Genomic DNA, 16,171 nt, shown 5'->3' with positions numbered 1-16,171 from the left:
TAATGGCATCCCTTCTGCAGCACAGGTCAGAGTCCTCACAAATCCAGCAATCTGGTCCTGTTTGCGTAATCATACGCCATCCGCAGGAATGTATTATAGGACCTCCCACCGCTGGTCGGCATCATCACCACCGCTGTCAAGCAGCACCCACCACTTCTCCTTTCTGCAATGTAGGGAGAGTCACTCTAGCTCCCTAATCCTTCCCCGATTCCTCTTCCAACACCTAATCCTTCCCCAATTCCTCTTCCAACACCTAATCCTTCCCCAATTCCTCTTCCAACTCCACCTCCTCTAGCTTCAGAGGGTCCAACACTGCTAAGTGTCGGGACATCGGAGACCCACCAGCCGGGGGTTCAGATGGCCCACCACCTGCTGCAGCACATGCAGTCACCCCTGGGGGGGTGTAGGTAGGGGTCAATAGCTTAATCAGTTGCTTCAACAACCAATTCTTGTGTTCGCCCAGCCCTACTGCCTGCGGGCAACATAGGGTGTGAAACAACCACAAAATGCCAGATTCAGATGGCCCAATCCTGGATCTTGGCTCCTGCAAAGTATGAACCATTGTCAGATTAAATCTCTCAGGGGATGTCATGAACAGATGACAAGCTCTGTAACCCTTTGGTTGTGTTTTCCTGGTCAGTGTGGTCACACAGCTCCGCCATCAGGACTCCAGAGTATACAGTATTTTGGCCATGGTGGACATATACTGCTTTTCATTCTGTCGAGGCAGGGGCCCGATATAGTCTATCTGCAAGACCTAACTGGCTCCTATACCCTTTTGGATATGTCCTGAGGAACACACCGGTTATCCTCTCGCCTTAGCTTATTGGCAGACCGGGCAGCTCCAATTTGGCGCGTTATACGTTAGCGCCATCCCTTGAGCCTTTGCCCATTTCCTTACCCCCATCCACCCCTGAGTGTCCATCTTCTGGTGTGCCCTGTCTGCCAACCAACTGTGGTCCTTCTCATCGAAACACCATACACACTCTGATCAGCTCTGCTCTGTTTACAGCGGAGTTATGCATGGCTTCCACAGTGTCCTGCAAGGTGTGGGCATTTACAGGATAGATTGTAATCTCCCACTGGTGTTCATCCCTTCAGATATGTTCCCAATAGGGTTGCTCCCAGAGAACTCACCCATGCACCTCCCAGTTTTGCTCATGACACAGAGTCATTTATACTGCCATGCCATTAGCTAATACCCAGGAGTTGGTAGAGACTCTAATAGGCCCGATCACTCCTCAGAGGGGCAGGATTATGGCCAGCAAATCAACCATTTGGCTGGACCCTTCATTTCCCTCCTGCATGATGACTTTGCTCATCGCAGGGTAGAGCAGCAGCTTTCTACAGCTGTTTGCCACCCTGCCAATGCCTGGAGCCGTCAGTGAACCAGACTTGTTGCTTCTTCTCCGGGCTTACCCCACTGAATGGGTGAGGGGTCAATTGTCAAGACTTTGGCGTGGCTGGGTTGGTTATTAGTGGGCAGGGACTCACCCCAGCAGGACCTTGCTTTGCCCTGTCTGCTACATACCATTTCCGTTTATGGCTGAAGACTGTCGGGCATGGCCCTCCTTGTGAATCAGACTTCACCCGCTGCATGATAGGGAGATGCAGTCACATCATGACTGGCTCAGAGAGTGTCTGGTGATCAATGGCCAGGCAGGTCCAACAGAAGGCCACTTGAAGGGGGTGCATCAGGTTGCCATCTAGGGGAAAGTCATTGTCCAAAACCCCAAGGTAATGCGACACCCTTTCAACATCTGCAACAGACTCTCGTTGACCACTCTAGGGGTACTGAAACCAGCAGCTTAAAGGGGTGTAATATCATGGTCAGGTGGGGGATAGGTTGGACCTAATACCTACAAAGGGCTGTGTCTTCTCCTTGCAGATGAGGCCTACTGCATTCAAGGTCTTGAGCTTGACCTTATCAGGTATCTCCTGCTTCCCGACCCGCAACTGTATGCTCAGGAATAGAACATTCTGACCAGGGTCCTGTATCTTATCGGAGATGATAGACCAACACAGATTCCTCAGGGAGGTAACCGCTCCATCCAGTGTCTGCCACACTATGTCCTGCAAGGGCCTCTCACAGCACATTGTCCAGATAGTGGGATACGAAGACATTCGGGTCCAGCTATATTCACTGTAAATCTCGAGCTACCAATGTGGGACTGTGTACATTCCCCTGGAGGAGGTAGCAAGAGGACCATTGCCAACCATCCCACAATTAAGTGAACTGATCCTGTGTCTCTGGACCCAGGAGAATGGAGAAAAAGGCATTAGGTCCACTGCTCCATACTAATGCTTTCCTGGTGTCCTTAAAATGGTCACCACATCCCAGGCAGCTGCTGTGTGGAGTGGTTATTCAACTATCAATAGTTCACCATCATGCGCCAGGTCCCATCTCTCTTCTGCACCAGCCACACCTGGCTGTTACAGGGGAAGGTGGCAGGGGAACGACTCCCTCCCATAGCAGGGCATCTACTGGATTCTACAGGAACCTCACTGGGTTTACAGGGATCTGCCCCTGAGCACATTCATACCCTGAATGCACTCCATAAGACCATAAGACAAAGGAGCAGGAGTTGGCCATTCGGCCCATCGAGTCTGCTCCGCCATTTTATCATGAGCTGATCCATTCTCCCATTTAGTCCCACTCCCCCGCCTTTTCACCATAACCTTTGATGCCCTGGCTACTCAGATACCTATCAATCTCTGCCTTAAATATACCCAGTGACTTGGCCTCCACTGCTGCCCGTGGCAACAAATTCCATAGATTCACCACCCTCTGACTAAAAAAATTTCTTCGCATCTCTGTTCTGAATGGGCGCCCTTCAATCCTTAAGTCATGCCCTCTCGTACTAGACTCCCCCACCATGGGAAACAATTTTGCCACATCCACTCTGTCCATGCCTTTCAACATTCGAAATTTTTCTATGAGATCCCCCCTCATTTTTCTAAACTCCAAGGAATATAGTCCAAGAGCAGTCAAACGTTGCTCATATGTTAACCCGCTCATTCCCGGAATCATTCTAGTGAATCTTCTCTGAAACCTGTCCAACGTCAGCACATCCTTTCTTAAATAAGGAGACCAAAACTGCCCACAGTACTCCAAGTGAGGTCTCACCAGCACCTCATAGAGCCTCAACATCACATCCCTGCTCCTATACTCTATTCCTCTAGAAATGAATGCCAACATTGCATTCGCCTTCTTCACCACCGACTCAACCTGGAGGTTAGCCTTTAGGGTATCCTGCACTCGGGGAAATGCTGCCATCAATACAGTCAGGGGTCCTGGCTGTCCTGGTCTGAATGCCACCTGCAGGGGAACCTCTCAGGCGGAATAAAGGGTACCCCCTAAATCCTCTCTTAGTCCGGGGACCCTGCCAGTTGTTGGGCTTACTTAGAATGATGGTATGCTCGGCACTATTGTCTACAGGGCCATCCATCGCTACATATTCCCTTTCCTCCATTGCACTACAATGGGAATGTAAGGCCTCGAGTTCCCTGGCTAAAAAGGGCCACCGAGCACATTCACCAGGGGTCCTGACCCCACCCCCATGTAAGTGGGGTGGGATGCCACCACCCACAGCCCAGTCCATGATGCTGCTGGAGGTGTGCCAGTGCCCCTTGTAGGACCTCCAGTGAGGGATATAGAGAAACCCGATCGTGAAACGAGGAACCTGGTGAGTGATCAACCACATGCTTCCCTGGGGATAGCCAAGAAGATGACCTCCCCCCACCCCCATTAACAGTTCCCTTGCTTGACTTCCTCTTGCAGTCTTCCCTCCACGTCGTGAGCAGGTGGGAGTGCAGACCCCATCGACCTGCCCCTTCGGTCCCCGACCATCACTAAAACTATCTCTTTACGGGTCACAGGATCCTCACTCCCTGTCTGCTCATTCAATTACTGGACCCGGCTATGGGTACCTTCTCTCACGTACCCCAGCTTCTGTCAGCAACCAAATGGTGGCAGTTATGGATCCTTGATTGCTGGTTCTATTAAAGCACCACCATTTTAAGTGGAGAGCTGCTGCCTTAACCAAATGCCCTATCGTGACTGGGGTTAGTTCAGTTTCCTCTAGTGGGCTATGTCTATTGCTCTATAAATGTGTAGTTACTGGCGAAGGGCTTTGGTTTCTTCCTCTACTGTGCTCCACTCAAGAAGGGAGGGTTACCTGACCTTGACCATCGCTAACTCCTGATCCCACAAGGATTTATTACCCTGATGGGGAGCAAGTGGCATCCTTAGGGTGTTATTGACTGTTTTTTTGGACAATAGGGCACCGATCTCTCTATTAGATAGGCTTAATCCAGTACCTGCCCATCCCATATCCTCAGAAGCCATGTGGCCAGAGGTTTTCCCGGCTTCTGCCTGTACTTAACCCCCAATCCCGCCAGTTCCTTAGCAGAGAACTACCTGATCATCGTCATCTCGGCAGGGCCCATCGTACTACTTCCCCCACATTCCTCATCCTTCCCCTATCCTGTGAAGTTCAGAATGGCCACAGGCCAAAGTCTCCCATGCTAGGTGTGGGACTGTGTGGTCACCAGTCTGATCTGTACTGTTGACTGCATAGGGGTGAGGGCGATCATTTTGAGGGGGAATCATAGGACTCTGCTCTACTTTCTCTTCCCCATCCTCACCATCCAGCCAGATATCTCTATCCTCCATCCACGCATTAGGATCATCTCCCCACAGCATTAAGGCTCAGAGCCTAACGGGATCCAGTTGTCAGTTAGCCCATCAGGCAGCCTCTAGTTACTGCACCTTTACTAGCTGACGAGTTACTTCCATACCCTTGTCTTCTGGCTCTTTAGCCTGGGTCTGTTCCAACTGGGCAGCTTTCCTCATGGTGGCACAGCACCGGTACAGCACCTCCTCCATGCTATTTAGACTTACTATCTCCTGCTCTCCATGCAATGGTCTCATGCTTGACAACTGGCACCAGCAGCCAAAAGGCACCCCTTCTTGTCTGGGAACCCTACCTCATTGAACACAGACTCAATGTAGTGTCCTACCTTCTCCCCATAGGAGACTAACTTGCCTGACTAATCCACCAGTGTGCTATGGCCTGCCATTAGATTGGCAAGACTGCCGAACCCTGCACTGTAGAATGCTGGTCCACCCTGGGTCTTGACACGCCTCACACAAAGGGTTCTCTTGCTTGCTCTCACTCCTGAACGTATTAAACTCCTGTTACATTTACTGAATCCTGCCGACTGCACCAAATGTTATGCAGCAGCAGGATTCACAGATTCAGCAAGTGGGACAGGAGACACTGGTTGTGAGTAAGCACATTAATTTTCTATTTACAAACGGTGAAACACTCAACCAAGCACCCAAGTCAAACTAAAACTTACTTAAACCACCCTAAGTTTCACAACTGCAACAATAAACGGTCAACAAATACGTACTTATCAAAGTGTGCCTGTGGCCCTCCTTTCAGCAGCACACTTTCCCAATGGTCCTTCAAGCCCGGTTAGGACCCAGTATGAAGGGGAGCACCTTGCAAAAAGGGACCAAGGCTCTGGCACGTGCTATTCTTATACCTCCGGCGTGTCCAGAACTGGAAACCCGTGCCATGGTGTAAAGCCAACCGATGGGAGAGAGCTGCCACATCCTTCGAATGGGCCAGTCAGCGACTGGCACAGTGGAAGCAGCTTTCGACCAGCAGGTAAGTTAAATCTTCATGTCACACTGCCAACACAAGCCCGACTCCTGAGTGGCTCACTTTCATTTCTAAAAATATGCCCACTAATGACTTGGCGTTGCGCAACTGATATTTATAACAAGGAGATTAGTGCTGAAACAGAGCTTGAAAGCCCACTGCAACAAATAAGTAGCACATCCTTTTGGGAAGGAGGGAGCTCTTAGGATCTCATTCCCATCTTGTGGTAGACAGAGGTCGAGTTTGTATAATTGAGCCCTCCTTTCACAATGAACCCTGACTGAATTTTACTCTTGTTATGGATCAAGGTTAAAATCATGCTAATAGCAGCAAGAAAGGCAGCATTGAATGCCATGTGGGCAAAGGTGATTGAAGTATGGATGAAGTCAAAGTTAGAAAGCCTCAGAAAATGGATTATAGATAAAGAAATATTCAAGCAGGAGGAATTACTGAAGGGAAGGAAAGATGGAGGGGAAGTTGCATGAATGATGGCAAATGAAAAGGTGCAGAAAGCATGAAAGGGGGGAGGAAAATAGCAAGACAATTACACAAAGAGAGCATTTTATTAGAAACTTTCTATTGACAAATGCCATTGGAGAAAAATTAATAATATTAAAATCCTAATTCATCTCTATTTCCCAAGGCACCCTGAAATGATGCGCAATTGAATGCAAAGTAAAATTCAAAAACTATAATCTTCAACTTTTCTGCCCAAATGTGCACTTTCATTCAGTAGAAGTTAAATATGAAATCATGTCATTATGTTCGGCATGATACAGTGGTCACATTGAAGTGAGACATGTTCAGCTGCAAGGATTTGAGATACTAATGTTATCCTCGACTAATCCAGCTTTATGTTGCTCTAGAAAAACTATTTTGTGAAAATGATGTAAATGTGTTTCTGATTAGGATACACGCATAATTGTGTGATATTTCCCCCCCACCCCCACCCCCCCCCAAACACACAAAACTTTGTAGACACAAGCTCTAAATAGGGCAGAGGTTATTAGAAGCAGTGTGAGTGTAATATGGATTATGTTTAAAAGTAATAAAAATGAGACCAGTTGGTTACGTGAAATATTTGTCGGTGGATTCCTGAGTGTAACTTTCTTTCATGTGCAAACTGTATTAAATGAGGCATTTAATTCAACAAATCCAGAGATCTGATCCACCAGAAATAGAGACTGGGTTAGTTCAATTTGTAACAAACGATCTCCAGATGATCAAAGTTCTAAGAGATGGTTCCAACATACTGCTTAAATTAGTCTAACACTGCCGTGTTTGGCAGTGGTACAATATTTGGAATGTCTTACCAGAAGAAAAATTCCTCAGCACACATGGTTCCAATATCTGGGAATACCAGGCTAACTTTTTAATGGTCTGACAGGGCATATTGGCGCTAACTTTCTTGACTGCAAGTTCTTGTGCTGTCACCCACAAACCAGGTTAAGAATTTTTTTTGTTTGAATAAGAGGATTGTTGCAAACTGCTTACTGTCAAGTGACTTCTCTGCAATAAATGCAAGTAATTATGATGAAAGATCTGTTCATATTTCTCTGCAAAGCCACTCAAGGAGAGTGTACTATGCTTTAAGAATCTGATGTATAATATGTTTGTAGGATGCATGTTATTGTCCCATCATAATTTCAAGATCGAATTTGTGCTTAAACTGCTAAATCATTCAGCTGTAAACTAGTCAAGCGAAAGATGATGGGTGACTACAGAGTACATAATAAATTTCACAAGGAGGCCACTGCTTAGATCATGATTAAAATATTTCCAAATGTGCTATAATGTGCTGTGCATACTCATTCAGATTGTTGCTGGTCTCGCAATATGCTGGTATCAAAAGTGTTAAAGCTGAGCATTTGCTTGAAGTTGATGGGAATTTTGATGCCAAGCGATGTGGTCAACTTCTGCAAGTCTGCAGCATACTGCTGGGTTCGAAATAACTTCAGGTACTTGTCATCATTAAGAGACTTTTCTAAGCCCATGATAGCTTAGAGGTAGAGCCTTGTTATTACAAAAGATTTCATATTATCATTTTCTTTAAATATTTAATAATTCATAGTTCTAGCCTAAATTTCCCTTTCCCCAGATTTAGCGATTTCAAAAGGGTTTCTTGTCCTTCGTGTTCTTGAAGTGTGATTAAATTACTTCAGGATGCTTAAGGCTGGTATCTTGAACCACCATCAGATAACAGACTGAAACATCCTGAAGTAATCAAGCTGAAACAACACTACAGATAAGAAAGATACTGTAATCATGGAGAATAGTCTTGTAGAAAGAAACTTTATTATACAGTTATACACATATAATGCATACACGTGTATATCAGGCCTGGAAAATTCCACTTGCCAACTGGCCAGAGGCATATTACTTCTAAGCTTTGGCAATCTTAAGTAAAATCAACTCACTAGCTTACAGCTCCATCTCCAGCCCTTCATGATTTCTTTCTCAACATTCTTGCTTCAGCTGGTGACCTGAAACAATTTGCTGAAACACATTTAGCCTACTGATTAATTCTGCATCGATACCAACATTGCTTTATATATCGTTCATGATTAGCTTCCTTTGATAAGTGTTGAGAGAAACTTAGAGGGTGGAAAGTTAATTTATGATTTGTCATCTTTTAAGTAATACTCAAAATGTATTTCAAGCTCAGACAAATAGACTAACAGCTTCTAGAGTATCAACAGCCTCTAGGTATTTTTGTCAGGTACATCAAATTTGAAGTAGCATTGTTACATGGAAGCACCAAAATGATTGGTCATGATGTTGCGGAATATATAACCCTGGATACAAGGACATGAAGTCTTTTAAGAGAAAAGTCTTTGAGTCTCCAGTATTGGATGAGGAAGCCATTGGTTGTAAAGACTGTGCTCAGTCTTAAGTGCTTGATATCAGCATAATACAGTTAGAACATAGAACATTACAGCACAGAACTGGCCCATTGTCCCACAATGTTATGCTGACTTTAAGACGGAAAGTGACAGTGCAGTAATTCGCACATTCTTCCAGGAGAAAATGCAGCTTGTGGAAGCAAGCTAGAATTGATTCTTTATAGGAAAAGGCATGTTAAGCTGCAATGCAGTGATTGGCACTGGGGTCCACTGCAGCAATGTTCTATTGCGCACTATGCCCAATGCATCCTACTGCAATAGAAACAGCTTTGCTCAATGAGCTAGTGGAGGAACTTGGGTAGGTGGTTGATCATATCTAGCTGATTGTTGTTCCATCCTGATTGTGAAAAATCCTGGGCTAGATAGATCAAGTCAAAGCTTTAGTCGGAAGGGGACTTGGACCTTGAGGACCAAAGGATAAAATGTGGTTTGGCTTATGATTGGCCATAGATTGATGGAGAGCAGGGGAAAATTTTAGGGACATACAGTGGAGTGGTCCTAATGGAGAATGCACAATAAGAGGAGGGCATGAGCTTTGAGATGGAGAAAAAAAAAACTTGCTCATAATTTACGTCGTACTGAAGTAGACATTTCCTGACTCATGAAGGCTTGCTTTTGCATGATGCCTGCAACACCCCCAAAGGAGTCTTGTGAAGGTGACATAAATATGTATTGAATGCTGTCTGAAACATAGTGCATGTCCTGGCTCTTTGTTGAAGGTTCTCCATATGCATGGAATAACAAGACTCAAACTAACCTGCTGTAGTAACCATGGAGCAAATAGCAAACCCATCCAGTGATCCAATTTTTGATTAAATTCCACCGTGTTACAAACTAAAACAGCGCACTGCATAGAATAATTTCTAGACCAGAGACTTACAGCAGAAATTGAGAATACAATTTGTGATCGCAAACACAAATGTAATGAAGAAAGCTTCTCCTCCTTGTAGAGGGCAGAGGACAAGTTAGATTTCTATTGTGCTCTGTTCCCTGTGTTTTGTGGGAATTATTTCAAGATGTTTCAACTCATCACTTCGAATTTTCTTCTTCATTTTAGCAGATTATATATCACCCAGGTGGCCATTCTTCACAAATGAAACTAATGGCAAGCTGGAGATCATCATAGGCAAATGTAATACTGATCCTACCTGATTCCAGCAGGAATCACAGTTCATAGCCAACTAACAATCTGTCCTCTACTCAGTCTAAGGGTACCAGGATAACCATAAAGGAATTTTACTAACTGAGCGTAAACCGGACTTAGAATAAGGACATTCTGATTAATATCACTTGTTAGCTAAGGGAGGGTGGAGTATTTATGCACCAAGTAATTCAGGAAACTCAGTTTTAAGAGTAGAAGAATTAAGCAATAACTATTTAACCCACAAAAAATGCAGTGCCAACAAAACTCCAATTCCAGCAGAATAGTTCCTGGTTTAGAATATTATTCTGAATTGTGTCAATCTATCTGCCAAGGGATATTAAATTTAACTGAATACGAAGTATTGAAACATTTGCTTTTGATCAAATGCTTTTAATAACCTTGAAAATGCACAGAAGCTTTGGCTTTCAACTCAAAAATGCATTTGTGAAAAATACTGATTTAAACCTTTACTCTCCTCTTGATAACAGTTCAACTGTGATATGTACATGTCATCTTTAAAGTATGGAGCTAATTGATGGATGTGTCGAGCTCTTTCTGAGGTGAACAGGGCAGATAAATAAAAAGCCTATATTACATAAATCTATGCTGCCAACATCAAAGCAGCAGGATTCTACTAAGTGTATTTGGATAATGCAGTAATTTATGCAAAAGTGGCTTGAGTTAGGCAGGTTTGTACTGTTCCAACAAAGCACCTTTGATAAATACCCCTAATTTATTGTCATGTACCTTAAATCAAAGTAAAACATTTACAGCCTGTGTGCTGAAGTAATACAGAAGTCCCATCAGTTCAAGGAATGCAGGGGCTTAATTTTTCAAAAAAAATCTCAGGACTAGTATTGAAAGTTAAGATTACAAAATTCATAAAACTAAATGCTCATGTATTATGCAATTTGAATTGAAAAACTCTAAACATGGATTTTAATAAAAGAAAATTTTACTGGCTTGAAAATTTGTTATTAAACCCTGAGCTGTCAAAAAATGCATGCATTTCTGTAAATGCATCAGTCAAAAGAAAAAAAATGTCCAAGTTAAGTGCTCAGACATTATTTTAAGACTGATAAATATTTTTAGAATCTGTTAGATTTAGCTTTTTTGGTAAGTGTAGGATTTGAGAGATAGAGCATTCTTGGGCTGGTAAAGATTTTGATATATTTAAAAAGCAACTCAAGCTGGTGAAACAAAAACAGACTGTTCTGTACACTTGGGAATACAGATTTAGACAAATTCCCTAATTTGCACTCTTCCATCAAGGGAGAGTTTAATTTCAGACATAATCTGATAACATCTGGTCCACTGCTTGCAAAAGAAAAGTTGATCCTAGCATGATCGTATTGGAGGGAGGGAATGTTTTGTGAACAGACTGGGAGATCTAAAATAGTGTGTTAAAAAGGGATGATCTCATGGGCATACAGAATGTTATGTTAGGTTGAAAGGGAAATTCAAAATTAATAGTTTTTTTCTGCCTGAGAACTGAAATTGCAAAGTCTTTGCATGAAAATGAAAAAAAATTGGCTGTGCAAATTTTATTTTTCAAAATTATGTTTTCAATTTCAAATGTGATCGAGTAGGCCCCTAATATCATTTTAACAATTTAATTTAATTTAACTACACACAGTTTTGATAACATTAAAACACACTTCCATTGCGTGCACTTCACTTGTCTGTGAAAACTTAAATAAAAAGCAGAATATGGTTTGAAATACCACATGTGCTCGCCAGTACATAATGGTATTAAAGCTGTGTCTGGAATGTCTAGCTGTGTCATAGAAAACTTGAACATTTCAAATAATCATGCATTGTTTACATTTACACATGGCTAACAGTCCTAAACATTGTAAATATATGCACTAGACATCATTTTTGCCAATGATGTTTTAACATGACTACCTGATCTTCACTGAAATTCTTCATCAGCTCATGTAGGGTATTTGGTACACTTTTATTCTGCACCAATGATTATGGATCAGGTCACAGTTGGGGAGCGAAGATACTTGACAGGGAATGGAGCACATTGGATTGCTGGAAGAAGACCTTATTAGGGTCGCAAATGTGGAGCACATGTGGGACACTGCAGGGCCAAGAAGCAGAAAGAGCAGCATGGGAGCATCATGAGTTGGACAGACGAAGCATAATTTCTAAATTCAAACCACTCAAGTTGGAAAGTCTAAAAGGACCCGATGGCAACTGTTCAGGCAGAATTCTTTTCTCTGCATCTAATTCCCCAACTGAAACACAAATTCAGAAGAGACATTGTTGTTTATCCAATCACAAGATCAGGAGTGATGCTTTTATTATGGATGACAGCAAGAATGGCCATGCATGGCAGGTGTCATGCTCTCTCAAGTGCGAGTTGTGTTAGAACTCAGTGAATTATCAGTTTCAAAGACATGTTTTTGGTACTTTTAGTGCATCCTTTTGGCAGGGTCATTATGATACTTGAGTGGGCTGTTTTCTTATTCAGTATCAAAATCCTTCAGATATGTCACTTTTATTGGTGCCCAGATCATTGTCTCACTTATTTTTCAAGTTCTAAATATAACAGAGAATGTTAATTTTGGAAGGATGGAACTTTATAGGTAAGAGGGCTAGGAAATAGTAATCCTTTAGCTGGAGATCTGCATTGCCAATTCCAAAGCAAAAAAAAAAGAACACACTTTCACTACCATCTCCATATCATTACTGGAAAGATGAATCGCCATTAAATGTGTTTGAATGAGTTTTAAGGAATTCCTTGACAGTTTTGGTTTTGTGTTTTTTTTTAAATGAATGACAGCAAGAATCAGTTGATTGTTTTACCATGTGGACTTCTAATTGGTGGTTTTTTCCAATGTGTACATTAGTACAAAATTAGGATTGTTAAAAGCAGAGAAAAGGCTTTGGACTCATGTTTAGAGAAAAATACAAGCCAATATTTCTTGTTTGAACACATCTAAACTGTACAACTCAAGGTGCAATGAATGTTATCTGAACAAATTAAACAGACATGCACCTTTATAATCTTAAACAGGACTTATTTAAATTTTCACTCTTATGAGAGTTGAAGCCTAAATCATAATAGATATTACTAGTCTGCCAAATAATGGCACTGACACCAAATATTTGGTCACTTTATAGACTAAACCATAGCTTGGGGCACATTTTGCAATTGTACTGTGGTTAGTAATCTGATTTTGGGCTAAGTCTTTGAATTTTGAGTATAATCTGCTTTGTAATTAGACTAGCACAAGAAATTCTAAAATGCAATTTGCACCAAACATGTTTAATCTTTCAATGTAATAAGCTGAAAAAAAAGAGCTTTTAAAACATAGAATTAATCTTTTAATAGTGTTTGTTGACGATGTTGGCCGCATGAATACCTCCCCAGATCCCAGATTACTCCGGAATATTTCTACAGGAGGTAGTTTTGTATTTTGTTCCATTCTAGGCAGTTGATAAATGGTGGGAAAGAATTAAGAAACAACAATTCTAAAGCAGGTTTTGTTTTCTAGATAAGCACAACTGATTTTGGACTTCTTAAGTATTCTGTATGTCCCAAAGATAAATTAGGTATTTTGTGGCCATAACTTCTCCTGTAACAGATTACATTTCCTACATCTTTCAAGAAAAGAAGCTGCCCATATAATTAAGGCCCCATCTTTAAAAAAACAAGAAGCCAGTTACAAGGATTAACAGTGATCAAGGATGTGCATTCCTTACTATAAAGTCTTTGAGAACTCTGCTTTAGTAGTTCACAAGAAAGACAAAGGAGCTTTGCTGGGGTCATTGAAAACATATGTGCATTTAATTCTTGTTGCAAAAGTAGAAAATGACATTAGCAGCGTTTGACCTTGTACAGAACCAATAGCTCTCTGCCGGGACTGCTTATTGATAGCAGCAGTTGAAAAACCTATTGCATGCATTATCTTAAATTCTTTCTAATTTCTTAATGGCAGAATCGCACAGATCAAATTTACACCTGAGAAATTATAGGCTATTTATTATGCTGCAGGAAAATATGTTTTAAAAGGTGGTTGCCCTTGGGCCAATATAATTTTTTTAAAAACTTCATGTTATGCTTCAGTATATTCAGGCAATTGAAAACCAAGTTGCAAGAAGGCAGTGGATACAATGTTGAGAAGTCTTGTCACCACTGTACTCATGTCTGAAGTAGGGATTGACAGAAAATAGTCTTTGGTTTAAAATTATAAACACTTCATTCGAGATAATATAAAGTGTTGAGTACCAGAAAGACAGTTTTGTGATACAGTCTGTTTCAGTGCTTTTACAGAGCTAAGGGGTGCCATATGGAACTAATAATAATCAGATGGCATCATAACTATGCACATAGTAATTGGCTTTCAAAAATGGAATTCATAATTTAAAAAAATTATAGCTGATTTTTAGCATGATCATCAGAATTAGCTATTTTAAATGGGTTCTATTTTAACATTTAAATAGGCAAGCATCGCAATGGAATTAAACATTATGATTATCGGTGAATATCTGCACTCCTGACCTTATGATGGAAGGAAGGTCATTGATGAAGCATCTGAAAATAGTTGTACCTAGAACATTGCCCAGAGGAACTCTTGCGCTGATGTTGTGGGGCTGGAATAATTGACTTCCAACAACCACAACCATTGTCCCTTTTGTGAGGAACAACTCCAGCTACTGGAATGTTTTCCTTTTGATGCCCATTGACTTTATTTTAAACAGGGTTCTCTGGGTACCACGTGCTGCCTCAATGTCAAGGGCAGTCATTCTCTCCTCACCTGTGGAATCCAGCTCTTTGCTCTGGATTTACACCAAGACTGACAATACGGAGCCAAGTTGTCCTGATAAAGGACAAACCCCTCAACAGTGAGGAGGTGATTGGTGAACTAGTAGTGTTTACAGGAATAGTTGACAATACCTTACATCAGTATACTGATGAATGAATGTAAACTGGATGGTAAATAATCAGATTGGATTTGTCCTGCTACACTACACTAAGTATTACTAGGTAATTTCCAAACTTCTCAGGCAGATTCCAGTGTTATAATTGTACTAGAACAACATGGTTGGATGTACAATTAGTTCTGGAGTAATAGCCTTCAGTACCAAAGGTAGGATGTTGGCTTAGCTATACCCAAGACTCTTCACCACTTCTCGACTTAGTTTGGAGTGGTTGGAGGAGGCAGCATTATGTCTTGTGATTGCAGCGATCTCAGGAGAAGGTGAAAATGAATCTCATACTTTATATAGCATATAAAATTGACACAAGGGAATGACAGGAACGAGCCATTGAAATTATCATTTAGAATTTTTGAAATTATCGTTTGGAGGTGCAGTGAAGTGCAAGAAAGATTGTAGTAGATTAAGGAGTTAAACAGGCAAGTGGAAAGGGCCGATAAACTAAAGTTCAAAGTAGTTCAGAAGTATATCCAGCAGAATATCTAGTATTTTTGTGACCTGCCTGCAAAACATCACCAAGTATTACCAGAGCCATCTTAGAAAGCTGAGTATATAATTTTACTTTGGTTAAAAATACAACCAAAGGGAACTAATCTACCAAGCGAGAATCAAAGAACATGGCCAGACAGCTTGACAGAACTGGCTGAAAGCAGAGCAGGCTTCATAAAGATGTGTAGGAGGCAATGATGAACATTCCTAAAATACAACAGCTGGAGTGTTGTGTTCCATTCTGGTGCCTGGACAGATTAGGAAGATTAGAGGTTGCAGAATTGATATACCAAAGTGATTCCAAGGCTGAGGGTTTTCATACGTGTTGATAGATTGGGGATTGTGAGGTTACTCTTCCTGGAAGAAGGATACAAGGAGATCTGTGAAACATTTAAAATATAGCGTCCGGATAAAGTAGATGAAGAGAAACATTTCCTATTGGCAGAATAATCAAGAATGACAACATAGGGAATAATAGAGATTGGTGATAAGTGGTCAGAGGGCAAAAACAGGTTTTGCACTGGCATTGTAGTGGGGACAGATCAGATTATAATGCTCAAGTATCAAGAAAAGGAAGCAAGTCTCAGAAAAGGAAGTATTTTCAGGATAGGAGGGACAAAGCTGTGGATATAGATACATTGCTCGTCCATAGATCCAGTAAAGATTCTGACTATCCATTTCTGTGCTGCAACCATTGCAGCTTTGAGACTTATTTCCTTATCCCATCACCCTTACATCCATCTTAACACTCACCTCTCGAAGCCCTGAACTGCTTAATCTGCCTCTCATTTTACAGAGTAGCTTATATCCAACCCTCAAATAAGACCGTGCTTATTAAAATCTGTTCCTTGTCAAGTAGCCATACTCTACTAATTGGACGTTCATATAGTATCTTGCGCCAAACCAGCTTTTACCATTTAGTAAATCTCAATGAAGCACCTCCTTAACCTTGTTTCACAGAAGTAGAAATCTCCATAACCTTTTCTGATAAAATGCCACTTTCTCTTGTG

Source organism: Mobula birostris, chromosome 15, assembly GCF_030028105.1.
Source record: "Mobula birostris isolate sMobBir1 chromosome 15, sMobBir1.hap1, whole genome shotgun sequence".
NCBI classification, from domain to species: domain Eukaryota; kingdom Metazoa; phylum Chordata; class Chondrichthyes; order Myliobatiformes; family Myliobatidae; genus Mobula; species Mobula birostris.
Note: the sequence above shows the minus strand (reverse complement) of the source record.